This window comes from Pezoporus occidentalis, unplaced genomic scaffold, assembly GCF_034315485.1.
Source record: "Pezoporus occidentalis ecotype Australia unplaced genomic scaffold, CSIRO_AGI_Poc_V1 ctg8, whole genome shotgun sequence".
NCBI classification, from domain to species: Eukaryota; Metazoa; Chordata; class Aves; order Psittaciformes; family Psittacidae; genus Pezoporus; species Pezoporus occidentalis.
In genome coordinates this window covers 10,161,520-10,179,919 of record NW_026916158.1, presented here as the reverse complement: position 1 = coordinate 10,179,919, position 18,400 = coordinate 10,161,520, and the positions used below count along the sequence as shown (strand labels likewise).

The following is an 18,400-nucleotide window of genomic DNA, read 5'->3' as shown; positions in this document are numbered from 1 at the left end:
TTTGTTCTTGTTATTAGGAATAGTGGAGACAAGAACTGCCAAATTACCTCTTGCGTTTGATGCAATAAGGTGGCTAATAAATGTCTTCACAGTTGGTTAAAACAGTATTTTCTGTGAAATGCTAATTCACATTTGTAAGTTGAACCATTTAAGCTTATAATTTACAAAGATAAGCAGGGTTTATCTTTTTTTTTGTTTGTTTTTTCCACACTCATTTAATTCTCTTTTAAATAGAATTTTAGATTCCCTTGTAACCTTTGACTACCTGCTGAGATATTTGTAAAAAATATGAAAATCCATAGGTGAAGTAGAAACAAGAATGAAATCCTAGACCAATTGAAGACCATGATTTTTGCCATCGATTTCAATAGGGCCAGGTTTAATGCACAGTATACAAAAGTTGCATTGAATATAGAACTGAAGTTTTAGCTTGGGCAAAATACATAATATCATAATTCTTTATTTCCATAAATGGATGCCAAGACAGAAGTCTTTCATGCCCAGCACCTGAATTATTAGCAAGTGGTAACGGATTCATCATATATTTCCAATGGGAAAAATACCCATTCCTTTCCTGAGTAATAAAAAAATACACCAGAAGGAAAGTCAAAGGCCATTCTAAAGATATTTCCATGTCATATATTTTACACACTTATGCACAAACAAAAGACAACTGGAACTCAGCATTATCTTTTTTTTTTTTTTTTCCCAGAGCTTTCTCATTTACATGACATTCTGTAATTTGCATGCAAAAAAGCAATCAGTGCGAACACAGGACTAAGTAACAAAAAAAAGAAAAAGCCGGCCAAGTACAGAGTAGAAAACAAGAACTTTCTCATGCATAAAACATCAATAGACAAAAACAACAACAAAAGAGAGATGGACAGTATGTGTCGATATTTGCAATAGATATAGGCAAGAGACATGCATTAACTCTAAGCACCATGGACTATTAAAACATTTGTATTTCAAAAGCTCTCTAGCTCCGTTATTTTACAGGGTATTAGTCATTCAGCACTAAACATGTCACATAGGAAAATACCATGTATTTAAATGATATGTCTAATAAAAAAATAAATTCATAAAATGGTTGTACCAGGTGCATGGATTTGAGAAACAGAAACAACCCATGAAGTACCATGAGATTTTAACTGTTAAAGTAGGAACTGGGCCATATTATTGAAAACCAAAGCTGAATACCTCAGGTACTGCATCAGCCAGGAGTACGGTTCTAAACTCACTCTAAATACAGAGCACTAGCATTATACATCATAAATTAAACACGAGCATTTGTATAGTCACATCTGTAACAATCACTCTGTTTAGTACAGAGCCTTGATGATACAATAGCTTTTCCTAATACAAGCCCTGAATATAATCTTTACAATATATGGTATCTAAGTAACTTGACCCTATCCAAATGCACACATTTGAATGTCTTGCTGCCCATCATTCTCATTCCACAGCAACTTTACTTCTAAAAGAATAAAACTAGAAAAATAATGGGTGTATGCAAAGCATAACAACAATTTCATAGTATTTTTTTCTGCACAGTAAACAGGAAGAATGAACTTAAGAATTTTAAAAGCTTTGCACTTAATAATGGGGAGCCAAACCCAACCAAAGATATGTACACATTTTTAATGTCATCTTTTTATTTTTTAAGTTTTTAAAAGTTACCAGAAAGGAACAATGTAGCATCTGGAAAGGCAAGCAGCACACATTTCTCCAAATAACTTGCACAGAGGGGCGATTTCTTTTCTGGATGAAACCAAGACAATGAATGTTACATCTTTTTAATAGCTGGCCTTCATCAGGTATTTTGTGTAGATCATGGTTCCAGATCTCAACAGCACTTACATAGTGCATCAAACATCTCAGTACAAATGACTGATACCATACCACCTCTGATGTTACAATATGGTGAAGTATACCTGAAGCTAGCTATTAAAACCAACCTGGGTAATTTAATTAATTTTAAAAAATTAAAATAAAAAAATGTATTTACGCAATTAGGACTTTCTTTGAAAACCATAAAATAAAAAAACAAAAAATCAGACCATATTCCTTACAGAATCATAGAATTATTTAGGTTGGAAAAGACCTTTAAGTTCATCACGTCCAAACATTCACTTAGCACTGCCAAGCCCACCACTAAACCACGTCCCTAAGTGCCACATCTACAGGTCTTTTAAACTGCTCCAGGGATGGTGACTCAACCACATTCCCAGGCGGCCTGTTCTAATGCTTCACAATTCCTTTTGCAAAGAGGTTGACCTATTTTTAAACTGTCACAGACTAAAAATATGCTTTCCAACACAGCCATATATCTGTATTCACAATTGAGGGGCTCTGCTTGCCACATCCCCTAAGCAGGGGAACTCATCCCTGGTGGAGACATGACAGACCCCATCATGCAATACTAACATTCTGTTAAGAAAGAGATAAGACAAGATTTCTGCCACAGGTTTGCTCCACTCTGCAAACACATCTCAACAACAGCTAGCTTAGGGAAACATAGACCAAAATGCTTCAGATTTTCTGCTTTCTGGAGTTACAATGCTATCTGAAGTCTAGAAATGAAAGCAGAGTTTGGTCTTCATGCACCAGGCAAAAAACTACTTACCTGTTATCTGTACTTCACCTACACATACAGGGATGCTGTAGAATTTGTATTCGTAAATTGCTCTGCAATCTTCGAGAGAAACATCAGCTCAAGACACATTGTGCACACAGCTGTCTAAAGTGGCATAAAGCAAGATCAAGTGAATCACAGAATAATAGAATACCAGGTTGGAAGGGACCTCAAGGATGATCTGGTCCAACCTTTCTACACAAAGCATGACCTAGACTAGATGTCCCACCACCCTATCCATTCAAATCTTAAGAGGCGTCCAGTGTTGGAATAATCTGCCTAGGGAGGTGGTGGATTCCCTAATGGCTGATTGTTCTCATTGTGAAAAATTTTCATTTTGTTTCCAGTTGTAATCTCCCCAAGAGAAGCAAAGTGGTTTTAAATCCTAAATCTTCAAAGGGGAAGCAGAGCTCTGAGCTTGACTGTTCACGTTCTGTGTTGCCTGTGTTACATATATGGCTTCTGAAGAAAATTTTAAATCATGAAAGTAGTATTAAAAGCAGCTTTGGCTTAAGAATTCCACCTATTTCAGCAGTAATTCTCATTCTAAAAATCAGTAAGAAATGGCTTTTGCTTCTGATTCTCTAGGTAACAGCATCACTATGTCTGTATGATCATGAAGACTGACATCTTGATTCCTTACACAGGAAGACATTACTATCAGGTTAACAAAATCAAATCTTCTAGAAAGAGCCTACAAAATATAACAGCAATAGCCTTTTAAAGTAAAAATTAATCAGGACTGAAATCATAGAATCATAGACTATTTTAGGTTGGAAAAGACCTTTAAGATCATTGAGTCCAACCATTAACCCAGCATTGCCAAGTCCACCACTAAACCATGTTCCCAAGTGCCACACACAATCGTAGCATCATAGAATGATAGAATAGGTTGGGTTGGAAGGGACTGTAAAGCTGGTCCTGGACTCAGTTTCCTCTTCAGAAAATACAAATCACAGGTCAGTTCCAGCAGCAGCCTTCTTTCCATGATCTCCTCTCACTGGGTTTAGGTATCTAGACAGTGACCATTTCTGATACGGCAGGACAAACTTTCCCAAGAAGCTGCAAAGTTCAGCAGGGAAGAGGCTCTGGGTTTCTGAGGCCTTAAAGACCACTTGTCCCACTTCCTTCTCTTCCACACAGCTTTTACAAACCAGCATCTTCCAAGCTCCCAGATGTACATCCTATCTTGGCATTATCCAAAACACAACACGACAGTGTCTGGAGCTGTTCCAAGGAAAAGCCTTTGTCATGAAACATCCTGCCCTCATCATCAATCTGCTTGGGTGCCACTAAGTCAGGGATTGTTGAGTTCATGTCCCTGAAGAGTCTGTAAGCAGCCACAGCACCAACAGGGAAGATGAGTTAGTGAACTGCAGCAGGATGCTCTGCCTGGGGTGGAAGCATTCCTGAAGACCACAGACATTATCCCTGCAAAGGCAGTGAAGGAGAATCCTAGCAGCTGCTTGCAGTGCACTGGCTGGAGTGATGCACACACAAGAATGCAATTGCCAAAGCCACAGCACAGTTATACTTTAAGTGTTGTGGGCTGGTTTATTTAAAGTTTCCTGGGGTAAAAGCAAAAGCAGCACTGCTCCATCACCCCACCTCCTGTGTGACAAAGAGCACAAGAAGCAGCTGTGACCTCTCCTCCCCTCCCCTCCCCTCGTAGCCTGCAGTCATGCTGCTGTATTCCAGACACTTTGCTCCAGGAAGAAAGCACTTCTGATACAAGATAACCAGAAACCTCTTCTCTGGAGTCAGACTCAATACATGCAACATCTATTGAGTCAGTCCTGAGCAGCCAGAAGCACAAGGCTTCTAGAGCTCCTGAAAGTTGAGAGTCAACTACAGTCTCGCAGCAATCAGTTTAAACTGTCCCAAGTGACATTGCCATCAGACTCTTACCTGAACCGGTGCCTCAGTCTACAGGGAGAGAGATGGAAGTCCTTTCCACCTCTCTTCACTATAGGAAACAATACAGTGGCTGATTCCCCCTGAACTGACACACTATCTTCATCTCGAAATCTTGTTCCACACACTTTCAGATGCACTTCTGTGACTCTCCAGACATGCAGCACTGCCAAGGACATACTGCCAACAGCCTGATGGCACAGCCTGGCCCTTGTGCAAGCTGCATTCTGCCTGCAAGGTCAGCTGCTCGAACTAATGCTGCAGCATCAGCTGTGACCATTGTAGCTTCTGTCAGCACTCACAGACAAGGTGCAATGCTTGGTGTTTACTGCCCAGGTGCTAGTCAGGTCTGAGAAGTCTGGAAATAAATTGTTTAGTAGGTATATAATTTTCAGCTATTTTTGCAGGTTTGAATTAATATTCTAGAGAAACTTTACGATTTTGTAAATTAAATGTATCTCTCAACTAGATTTATTTCTTTATCCCTGACTCCTATGATTCCTTATGGTTCTTCCATCATTTTAACATTCTTTGCAGGTAACTAATTTTAAAAATACTGATACTAAGACATGCTGGACTACGAGCCAATGAAACAAAAAAGTGTATACTTTTCACAGAATGTTTATTGCCAGAAGTCTTTTGTCCACAATTACTTTTTACTGTTGTTCTACTGCAGCTTGTGAAGGCCCACTTATTCCTCTTCTTTGAGCATTTCACTTACCAAAATAGGCATCCATCACAAAAAGACTATTCTACTATGTTTAAGACATAAACCTTATTTTGCTGGCCTAATTTTTCACTAAAATTTATACAATAAATACTAAATATCAACAAAGTAATCAGGTACCATAAATAATGGAGAGAAAAGAGCATACTACAGACTCTAAAATGCTGATGCAAATATCATTTACTTACCAGAAGCTTTCTAAGGTTTAGTCTCATTTAACCTCATGTTGCTGCATGCCCATAACTCTCATTAATGTTAATGGGAAAGTAGACCCCTAAGTCAGTTTAAAAAGGGGAAGAAGTGATTACTGCATTTTATGTTTCCTAAAGGCAACAAATACTCTTGCTACCAAAGCTAACTGAACACTATGTGCAGGAGGAACTCTTAATAAACTCTCTACTCCTTTAATTTAGAAACAGTTCTTACATTATTTAAAGTATTATTCAAATATTTATTCTATTTGTGTTGCAATCAGTGCTAAGGACATAACATGATGCATTTTAAAATCTTGCTATTTGACTACTATGTGCTTGTAGATGGCTTTCCTTTGCTCAAAATAAGAGAAATACATCCTGTCCAGCTAGCTAGAAAGTAATTATGCACTCAAATAATTAAATCCAGTCATATTAATTCTGGTTTTTATCATTCCCTTTGATGAAAGACTAAGGTACTTTAGCTTCCAAATACATTAAAGCTGATTATAAAATCTCCCTTTATGGTCTCGGTTCAGCAGAAATTATCTGTGGCCTTTTGGACCACATGCATGTGGGAGGCAAGGAATCTGTGGATGTCATTAGCTTTTTGGCCTGGGAAAGCTATTAATCATAAAAAATAGAAAAAAGGCATGCTGCAAGTTGACACCATTTTGCAAAACAACAGCACAAATCCTCTAAACTTAATAAATCTGTGCTCATGTATACAGCTATTGTTCAGGCCAAAATGTTCTCCTTCAGTAATGAGAAAAAAGGGAAAGAAAAAAAAGCACCTTTTATATCAGGTTAAGTAGACTCCATGTATATAGCAATTTAGAAATCACCATAGTAATAAGCATTATTTTACTTAAGATGTCTGTTCAATAAAAAAAAGAGAGAGATGAGATTAAGGCCAACAGCTGAAATAACACAGACCTTGGAAAAATTCACTAATGATCTGCAACACCATAGAATCTGGTAGTGCAAATATCAAATACAATTATATGTTCATCTTTAAACTTCAGTAAGTGCCCCTGTCCACCCTTTTCTGTTTCTTCTTTTTAGGCTTGCTTTTTTAATTGAGCAGGGAAGGTCTGTGAAGTGAAATCACCTCACTTTTTTTGACCCTACCCTCACATCCAAATATAAAATAACCAACCCTCTGTTATTCCAACTATCACTTTTATGCAACAGACTAACTAAAAAAATCTGTGCTGAATTACAGTCTAGCAGATGTTAGCTGAAGCACAAGAACATGTTATAACTATCTCCTGCTTATAATTTAAAATAATGAGTTATAAGTAACAACCTTCAGACCTCAATATTTTCAGTGAAGAAAATAAAAAATCAAATTCTTGTATGTTGAAATTAAAACATTGATATTTTTTCTTACAAATGTAATGAAAAATTAGAAAGATACAGCATAATAGTATTCTGACGAATAATTTTCTAAAAACCACCTTATTTCATTGGAAAATTAGACAGTTCTCAGCAAAAATAAAAGAATTAAAATTATTTACAGAAAAGAGGTTTGGATGGTACAAATAGCAGCTGGGTCTTAAGAATCAACTAACTGAAAAAATATCTATTATAATACTTCGTTGTAACAGGAAAAAATTTACTTTTTATTTTCCGTTATTATCATCTTGCTTTCATGCTTTCACCACAATCTCACTCCTTTCCTTGTTATTTCTCCCCCTTATATTCCTTTTCCTTCCATGTTGTACTTATTTGTAGTATTAGTACTTACCATCAGGGCAGAGCCCTGGTAGACTTTGCCTTTCAATGATAACATTTGCACTTGTGTTTTAACAACAAATGATGGCACAAACCTCAGTTGTTTCACATCTTACTACCTGATTTGTGATGACAATCAAGTACTGTAATTAGAGCTGCCAGTAACACAAATCTGCATCAGCAACTGAATGACTGGTGCAAATTGAACCCATAAAAGGGTTGCCAACCTTCTTTGAAAATTTACATGTACAAATGCTTTGTCACTAAAGAAGCTATTCTGACACTTCAAGACTAACTCCTGCTGTGTCTTTTATAACAGTGTATTGCTAAAGTGACACACAGAAAGAATGTCTTATCCCAAACCTTTTTATTCACAGAATTAATCACACTGGCTGGATCTTGATTTCCCTTATATCTGAAGGAATTTCATTACTGAACATTAGATTCGTGTGAATTTAAATGAGATGAGAATCTAGGAATGCAGATAATTTCACTCCTCTGCTTCACATTTTAGGTGAAGCCTGAAATTCTATGTATTCTCAGAGGTGAAAGCACTTTAGGTTCACATGTCCTCTAGACAGCATCCCAACTGAAGCTTCATTTCAGCCTCTCTTTAAATCCCTCTCTGTTTGAAACAGATCACTCTATATACCCAACTCCTGCTTTTGGTTATGCGATATGCCTGTCAGCCCTGGTGATACATACAGCATGCACACCTCATCCTTCTGGATGTCTGCCAGCACTGGCACCCTGACAATGGCCTGCCAGACAGAATTTTGGATGGGTAAAGCTCTGCTCCACTCAACCCCTGCACACTAGTGCGCACAGTAGTACTGCTCAGGAGAATGAGATTTCCCAGGGCAGGTTCAAAGACACCACTGGTACTTCGTTTTTTTCCTAACTTTCCATAAAATACACAGCTAATATCCTAGGTGAGCTGCCTGCTAATCCTTATATAGGGTTACAAATGAAACATGAGTTATGTTTGGAGTATGCTTACTCCAAGGAGAAAGCAATTCAGTAGAAGAACCAACAACCTAACATTGTAGCTTTTGAACCACCCTGACTCCTATTCTAGCCAATGGGGAAAAAAAAGAAATACATTGGAGAGGGGAGAAAAAAGTGAAAGTAATTATTTTTTTTTCCTTCCAGTGAAACTAAGGGAAAGCACAGACACTTATGTTAAAGCAGTGGCTAAGCCACCCACTGGAAATATACATGAGGAAAAGGATGCTTCATATGGACCAGGGCTCTGCTGGCCACAGTTGATACAGCAGAAAAAAACTCATGCATTCAACCAGAACACTACAGTTGGAGAAAAAAGCTCCAGGAGTGAGGGATAGGCAGGTAACAGACATGAAAAACAAAATTCAAAAGCTGTTATACCACCATCATAAACATTTACCACTCCAGTGCCACCTCACTTGCTTATATCACAAGTTCACACAGCTTTTAAAATTTTACTTGCATTTATAATTCATGCTGGTTTAGATACTCATATTCCAAGGTGACAAACTCCTGTAATGAACTGAATGCAATATTACACAGTTGTGCCTCAACCTGAGCTTCAAGATCACGAATCAGCTCTCCCTCTGTACAGGTAATGACTACAGTCCAGATTCTAATGAAGACTTATGCCCATGCTTAACTTTAAGCCCCTGAGTAAGTTCTCTTAAGTCAACAGGCTAAATCTCCTTGTAATGTAAAGATCCAAATAATACATAGATCTACTAACATTAACAGAACTGCTCCTATTTGCATATGGGCCAGGAGGTCAACTCAGGAGTAAAAGTTAAGCAGGAACAAGACTCCCAAATATCTAACTTTACGCAGATATTCTCTGGATAAATCTAATTAAAAAAAAAAAAAAAAAAACAAAACCTTTTGAACATACTGCCAAAGCTTTGCTTTTTAGTCTTTGTGCATTCAAATAAAATCCTGCATTTATTTTCTACAGCTGTCATAAACTGCTTCCTAATTTTAAGGAATATTGGAATTAATTTTAGACTGTGAGCTTAAAAAAAGTTGTATTTAGCTTATTCAATAGAACTGAAGACTCACAATTTTAAGATCCAGATTTTCAGTTCCAAAAAGTTTACAGTTGCCATTAATGTATCAACATTAGTCTTTCCCTTTCTTTTAAAGATCTCTACAGCATTGCTCTAATAACAGTGCAAGTTAAATACAGGAAGTGCATCCTTCATATAACAGACACAGCTAAGAAAACCACCATTGATTTAGGTAAAACTGATAATGTTGTTCTTTTTGCTGCCTTTGTGGCTTGTTTTTTTGGTCTTATTTTGTTTCACACAGCTAGGGTGGGTCATCGACAGCAATAAGATACGTTACCAGAAAGCACTCTCTGCTACTTCTTGACTTAAATACCAAAATATGATTAAAAAACATACTAAGAAAAGCCACAAGAAAACAAACAGACAAACCCAAACCCAAACATCTTATTTTACTTACTTAAGTATTCCGTTCTGTTCTCAGCCCAAAACAACTGGAAAAACAACCTTTGTAATCTTGCTACCAAGTATCCCTCTCTGGAAAGAAACTGTCCCAGAACAGCAGTCTCAGCAGGTGAAAGAGCTTTGAGATTCTTGCACAAGTAATTACTTTTACTAGGGACAAACACTGTCAATCTGCCTTCAGCTGGAAAAGCCTTCTCCCCAGCTGATTCCATTAACTGCAGGGGCTGGTGTTACAGCAGCTATATAGTTGTGTTTATGGCACAGCTGAGCATAGAGTCCAGCTCTCTTGAGACCCAGTTTCATAGCCTAAATAGCAGAGCAAAATGGTCTTCATGTAACCATGTAATTGAACATTGCAGAGAAAATCAAGTTAATTGTGCATAATATTTTCATACAGAGTTCGGAATGAAGTAAGTTCTCCCACCCCTCTCACCAATGTACTTCACGTCATCCTGCTAAGCCACGTACTTTGAGCTCTGTATAATTCACTGTACTGCTACAACCTGTGTAATATTTTACCATCTAGAAATCCACAACCTTGCATACCATAGAGATCATAAATAATGTGCAAGTCTAATTTTCGCAATTTTCTGAATGAGCTACTATCAGTAAAACTGATGTCTCCAGCTACTTCACAGAGCTAAATTTCTTTACAAAAGCGATCAAGGGAAAGGGAATGTTTTGTTTTCTACAGCTGACTGCAATCCAACCTTCTCCTCACACTCAGTGGACAGAGGGCAGGGAGTCTATAGGAAAAGCACCTCGTTGATCCACTATTCAATTCCCTGAAATTAACTCCAAATCCCTGCATTTCTTGCCATGTTTTCAGTAGCGCAAAGAAAATCTGATGCTATAGTGAGCAACCAAGCTAGACATCATCCATGCTGAGTCACTCTCAGCAGGCTAAATTAGACAGAACTGCACACTCTATCATTGATTGTATAGGCTTCTCTTCAGCACTGGCCAGAATTTCCCAGTCATCTGATGCTGGTACCTAAAGTCACAGAGTTTTCTTGTTCTTGCTATCATACACGTTTGTCCCTAGTGACCTCACATGCAGAGATAGTACTGATATTTTACATCTGTATGCATGTACAGATATATTTAAATGTTTTAAAACGCTTGCACAACAAAGTTTCTTCTTGAAAAATAAAGGTGGACAATTTTCTTTTATTTATATATAGCTATATAAATATATGTGTACACACATATACAGACAGGTTCTCCTATATGCTTTTTTAACACAAAGAGGTATCTCCCACAGATTTGAAGCTCCAAGCATTACTGAACTATAAATAGAAATACATCAAAAAATAATACCAATACCAATAGCTTGGTGTTCAGAACTAGTCTTTCCATTAACTTGGATCTTAGAAAGAATAAAGATAGTTCAAGTCAAATGTTTCTCAGCTATTCAAAGCTTTCAAAGCATCCTTAAAGACCATTTAATTGGGACCTGGGTCACCAGCTTTAAGAAACATAATGATATCTGCTGTCATTACCACACCCTTTGGCAGACTCAAAGTGCATATCTCTGACAAACAGTGATGGGAGAACTGAGGGGGCAGCATTTATATAGAAGGCTGTCAGAAAAAAGTGCCTGGCCTCACTTATTTGCTGGTATTTACATACTGTATTTTTAGAAAAGCATAATTTTAGGCAGGAAAACTCAAAACATCTCAACAGTCACAAAGCAAGAACGACACTGCCAGCACTTGAAGATTAGTGGGATCAAATACTCGTCATAGAAAAAATCATTTTCATTTTGACATGTTTTCAATATTAGCGTGGTACTTGTTTTGAAACTACAGTTGACTTGCTCTGCAAGTTATAATAAGGATCCCAAATGGATAGCTAAAATCCTTATACTGAATGGAGCATGAAAGTAAATCAGCACATCACTTCTAATCTAGCAGAATTTACAGACAGGCAGTACTACTTGGGACTACATATTTATACAGCTAGTGTTGACTCCCAAATGGACAGAAGGCTCAAAACCCTTCTAGTAGAAACTTTACCTTCATGCTCACTATTAAATAATTGAATACCTTAACACAGGAGCTAGTGAACAGGAAATGATCATCAAAATAAAATAGATTTACAGAATGTCAAGTCTAGGACTACAATATATTATTTACAAAAAGCATAGCAAATTTAAGAGCAAAATGTCAGAGTAGCCCTTGATTCCATTTTCACAACAGCCATTTAGGTGAGAGTTGACAGGTTTGGGACAATATGGCATTTCTAATTCTTTACCTGCTGACAATAACACCGTTTTCTGAAGGAAAGCAACAAAATGCACAGAAGATAAAGGCATAATGTTTCTTAGCACTGCACAGAAGGTATTCTATTTATTTTCCTTCTCAAAAATCTCCTTGCTTAGGATCACAGTTTGGGCACAGTTACCAGGGGTTTTATACTGAGCTATGTTTCTCTTTTTTAAAGCTTCTCCTAGTGGGGTAAAAGGTACTTTATTTTCCCTAACAAATATAGAGAATTTACATAAACAGTATAAACTGTTAAATTATAATGATGGTCTAGGTTTCATGCACAGATCCCTTTAGATAAGAAAATCAGTAGCCAAATTAAATATGGCATTTTGCAACAACCACACAAACACACATTTATTTATAATTTAACTATTTGGTGATAATTATTATGGTTTAAGATTAGTCCCTGATATGACTAGAATATCTTCTGTTTAGAAAGTAAACCAATTGATGTGGAATTTTTATGAGAATATCTGAGCAAATAGTCCTTATGACCCTTACCTAAGTTAATCAAATTTAGTGAAAAAAATATCCCAGCAACCCAAGATCCATCCTGCTGAGCAGAATGAGTGCCTACAGCAAGTATGGCAAACTACTGGCACCAGAACAATATTTTAGACTATCAAACTACCAAACAAACTGGGGAAAGTGAAAGGTATTCCTGTAACAGACAGCTAAAAGCATGTTCCTATGGGGCAGCAAAGATTATTTTTGCTTTTGGACCCAACAGTAAAGATAATCTCAGTTCTTGTTTTCACTTCAGCATTTGTAATGAGTAGGTTCCATAATAAGAAGCAAAATTTTAAATTTATAATTTTCCTTTAAGATTTTAGTTTGTCAGCATTAAAGATTCAATAAAATTATGGTAGTGTTAGATTTATTCCATCTCTTCAGCAACAGGATTATTAACTAAACTGTAAATGCAGGGTATTTAATGTAGACAAGTAGGAACAATCCAATTAACTTCAATAGACCAAAAACGTTTAACTCGTGCCTTCAGATATATATATGCTAAGCATATATTAACTTTGTGATCTAGATGTCAGAGAATGTTTTGGAAATGCATTTGGGCATACATGATTTCTACATTCTTTGTTAATGTGAGAGTTAAAAATAATTCTCTTCATCCTGGAATTTTCTATGTACAATTTGGGTATAACTGATGGAGAAAGATGAGATGCAGACATAAGTTTAAAAGCCAAAGAAAACAAGCCTATTAATAATAGCAGCTCCCCCAGATAAACAAACTATGTTTACTTTTCTTGGTGAAATCTGGTTTCCTGGACATCATACTGATCAGGATCAAAAATCAATGATATTCAGCCAGTTGTTTTATCTTAGAAGTTTTTGATACAGTAGTTCTATTCTGTTATCTCTGTAGAGCAATTTTATACTTTTTAAAGAAATTATTATAGACATAATCAGAGTTCTATATAGACAAAAGACAAATTAACTGCTTAATTTAACAGAAGAAACTTAGTATTTTATTTTGTCAAAACCTTAAAAAGCAGAGGTGATTCATGTAGAAACAACTTTGCAGTTACTATCATTTGTAAATTTAAACTATTTTTACATAAGGTTATGATTCACTGTGTGTTTGGACAAGGCTCCGTATGTTTACAGGCTGAGGTAGGCTGTGTCCACAGTTTTGGAACTGCTCTCATAGAAGTTACAGGACCCTTTCTTGGCCATTTTCCTTCCCACAAGCATAACCACTGATTTCACCTCAACCCATTACATGTCATTAGTACAGGAATAACTTCTGAGTTTTGCAGATTTACAACCAGCTGTGCATGTTAGCAGACTGTAGCTGCTTCCCAGTAACAGCTGTATGATTGACATCAATGCCAATCACACCTGAGCTGGCTTTCCTCTAGCCTAACATACACAGAAGTTTAAGTTTCAGCAATGGTTGTAATTCTGTTGAAGAGCTGGGACTAACACTGTAATAAGTAATTTACTTACAACTTACTTGTAACTTACTAAGAGCCTAACCTGTTGCAATTAAATTTATCATTCTTTGCAGCATCAGTATATCCTTTGCTTTTTTTAAGGCGATGTTTTCTGAACCCATGTCTTTCACCAGTACCACTGATGAACAAAGTAATTTATGCTATAGTGTGAGTAAATCAGAAAGAGCTGGAATTTCATTAGTGATTTCAGTTCTACAGCAGGATAGACAAATTCCAGGGAAAGAGGAATAACTTTAGGAGTTAAAAGCTTTGAACTATAAAGACTAAATGTAGTTTTAAGCTAGGTGCCTAAATAAGCAAGGACCATGTTGGTAATGGACTTTTTAATCAACAAAGACCATGAAGATTAGACAGCCCATGTTGGAACTTGATGATCTTAAGGTCCTTTCCAACCCTAACAATGATTCTATGATCATATCCTAATGTAGACCCCTACACCTCTAGGCACCATGAACACTGATGCACTCCTACACCATCTCTCCTCAAATTAAAATGGGTCTTCAGATGGCTGGCTAATACAGATGGATACAGGGTGACTCCTGGACAATGGTGTCCAAATCTGGAGCTGAATACCATGCCCAGTTTCCAGAAATTAGAATCAGACAGACATAGTTGTTAAGGATTACAGATCTCTCACATGGAAGATTTTTTTATTTCATTTCTTGACACAATCAGTTTTATAGTTTCATAAAACTTGTCAGTTTGTTGTTAATTTTTGTGTGGAGTTAATTTCATGCAGATAGGAAGAAATGAATTTATAAACTCTTATTAAACTGAACATACCATGTAACATTACACCTATATAATAGTCTGAACATCTATTGTCTTGAACAATTAGTGCACATCATTGAAAGCACAGATGGATGATTCAAATAAGTATGTGTCATATGCAAAATTCACTGAACCTTTAAAGTCTTCCAAATAGTTGCATCTGTCGTATCAATTATGTCAAAGGATAAACTGCAGAGCCTATTTTGGGTTTCAAGCTTGAATTAAAGGCCCCCAAGATGCTCTCCTCCCATCATCCTTCAGAGCAAAAATTACATTACTTGGACCTTGTGGTGGTGCACGACTGCCCCCTTTCCCCTCACCCCCATTTCCTGGACCCTTCTGCTTCCCCAAGAATTCCTGTTAGGCCTCAGCCTTTGCACAGATGGAAGGAGTTGGAGGGTTGTGCATTCGTGGACCATACCATTAACTCTAATTGCCTAACAAAGGCAGGGAAGGGCATACATTATCAGGAAGGCTGGATATTCTCTGATCATATCAGGAGTTCTTTTGAGATGACAAATCATTCCCTGACACTCTGAAACAACAGAACTGAGGCCAGGATGAAATTTCACCACTGACCGAAGCCAATCATTTTACCACCTTATACACAGTGATCCCAAGATGGAGTCTCTTTGAGGTCTTCCGGATGCAGTGGACTGCGATCCAGTTATCTCCCTTCGGTTTCTATACACATTATTTCACTTCAATTCTGTAGAAATCTCTTTAACCCAAGACTGAGTAAATCATTGCTAATTCTGACAAAATCTCTTTTTGTATATAATAGAGTGGACATTGCCATCAAATTCTGTTGAATCACACATTTTGTGCATTTCTATTAAAATTACTTTTGTTAATATCTCTGACAATGATTCCTTTAGTGACCCATACCTCTTTTTTGCGACAGACCTATGAAGGGAGAAGAAAATATTTAGAAACCTGTACTATTTCGGTAGCAAGAGGTTCTATTTACATTCATCTTGTCAGAATGACTTGCTCAGCCAAAAACAACCTGTAATTTTATACCTACCTGTTAAAATTTCACACTTGAAAAATGTTCCAATCTCCTTTTGGTAAAAATTTGCCCCCACGCTTCATTTTAACTTTGAATTTTAATTTTCTTAAAAAGAAAATTATATATTTAATGGACCACAGCTGTCTGGAAAGTACATATTTGATAGGCAGATGGAACTAATTTAGAAAATTAGTATGATTTACTTGATGAGTCACAATGAATGTCTGTAAATACATATACAAATTCTGTACCAGAGACTAGTCTTGCAAGCTATATTACATAGAACTCACACTTAAACATGTTAACATCTCCCCTGAAGAAGAATGGAGGCCAAAGCTAACAGCTCCCATCTTCCTTAACTGCTTTCATGCCTTTGGTTGAAGTCCAGAAATAAGATACTCTCAAAGAGCGCACATATTGGATGCAACAATATTTTTGGATCAGAGACATTCCATGGTATGACAACTGACAGCCCTTGCTGTAGATGAATTAGCAGTTCCATTAAAGCCAGGCACCTAGGCACTGGCCTGGCTATGAACGATGGGAATGGTTCTGGCATCCTGCAGCATACTCCTGGCTGCTCTCTCTCCTTCAGGCCCTATAAACATGCATTTGCTTGGTTATGTGTCAGGAGAAAACATGGATATTGAGTACTGGGGAGGAGGCACGGTGGGCAGAATAAGCACAAACAAATTGCATGGACATGACTGTATCCAGGCCTTAGTGAACATTGCAGATTACTTAAGTCAGTACTTGGTAGGACATTCCTGACTTTATGTTGAAGAAAATTGTATGGCACATTTCTGGCAGTATCAAGAACTTTTGAATTTCCTAGATTTCAGCCTGAGGAAGGAAAAGAAGGGCATTTTAAACCAAGTCATCCTCCACCTAACAAAGATTCCTGAGTAATTACTGCAGTGCATTGCCAGAAACATACTCCAAACTCAAATCTGCAAACATATCCACTGATAACATTAATTTAAGATAATCAGGTGAACTAATTTGGTGACTAATAGTGAATAGCAAAAAGAAATCAAGATTGTAATCAGAGTAAATCTCAGCTCTTAGTAATACATTAGGCAGAACACTGAACACTAAGCCATAATGATCATCTGCTTGCTTCCAATTTCCTAATAGAAAATACTGGTGTTGAAAATTAAGAGAAAATACATTTATTACCATCATAAACCAACATGCTGTTTTAAATATGTTTGGGGTTTTTTTAATAAATAAAAACTTTTCAAAACAGTACAAGTCAAGCTCAAAGAAGGCATTTCTTTGAGCATTTTCTCATAGAAAATAAGCTAATGAAATTAAAATCACCTCACATACCTAAGGATGGGTACATGTTGTTTGTATGCAAAATCAAGGCTACAGTAATAATGGGGCAAAACATTTAAAATTTAAGCATTCAAACAACTTTAAATACATATGTAACTCCTCTGAGTGCCTTTGGATTCATCCTACTTATATGAATAGGATTTTCAGAATACATTTCAGAGAATAAATTCAGAGACATCTCAAAACATACTTTAGAAAGAGGATATAAGAGAAAAGAGTTCTTCTTTACACAGTTGACAGCTGACTGTTTTCAATTATTTCAACAATGATGGTACTTTTCAATTAGGTTAATAATTACTATACATTGTGGTGCTTAAAGCTCTGGGTAGAACAGTTGGTTTTGTTTGTTTTTTTGGGGTGAGTTTTTTTGCTTTTCTGTTGTTGTTGTTGTTTTCTTTGGACCGGGGTTGCTTGTGTAGTTTTTAGAGTTGTAAAACTGTACCTTAACTGTGCTTTTTTTTTTTTCTTTAACATTTTGCAGGACCAGGGATTAAGTAACTGGATAGCAGAAGAATGCAAAGCAACCATACAAAAAAAAACAAACCAGCTAATTTAGCTTTAGGACATATTAATAAATTTAGATTAATATTTCAAATTTTATAAAATCATTTCTCCTTCCTTCTTTCAGTGGTATGATAGTAGAATAAGCTCTTTCAGTATGTAAACTCATGTGAATAATATTACCATATTTAACACATTAAAAATTTCTACACCCACTAATACTTAAATTAGTCAAAGGTTAATTATCATCTGTGAAAGGGAAACTGAAGTTACTTCAGCAACATTCGAAACCTGTTCTCTTTTAAAAGAAGAAGTATTAACATGACTATTAGAAATGTGCAGCAGATTAATTTCTTACTTGATAGTAATGACTGACATAGTTAAGAAGAATTGTGTATTTTTTGGCTAGTGTTCAATCTGAGATGGCTAATTGTTGTATTAAACCCCCTACATTATAACACAGTAGCTACATTATAGGGAAGGGTTTATTTACAACTCTAAATACATTTTAGCAAACCGTGACTCCCTGATTATGTGAAATGCCCCCAAATTAATATAAACACCTATTTTCTAAAAGTAAAAAGCCAGAAAGCCAGGACAAGGCCCATATTAAAAAAACAAGTTACAGTTATGCCCTACTTTACAAGCCTAGGTGAAATTCATGTGGTTTGCAAGCCGTTGGTAGCCTTTTCTAAAAGAATGAATTTCTGTTTTGCTGTGTTTTCCTATCCAATCTTAGGTCAACATTTTGCTATTAAAAGTAAGTAGTTCACACAGTACTCAGATGTCTGAGATCTTTATAGAGATATCGCAAGCACATGCACATATATAAAAACATTTTTCAGAAACAGTTG

The 18,400-nt window shown here is 36.5% G+C and overlaps 1 protein-coding gene across 9 annotated transcripts in view; it reads right to left on the bottom strand.

The window, feature by feature from the left end:
* The window catches only part of NLGN1 (neuroligin 1), a 479,997-nt gene that overhangs the window by 226,238 nt on the left and 235,359 nt on the right, over positions 1-18,400 (bottom strand). The window lies entirely within an intron of this gene.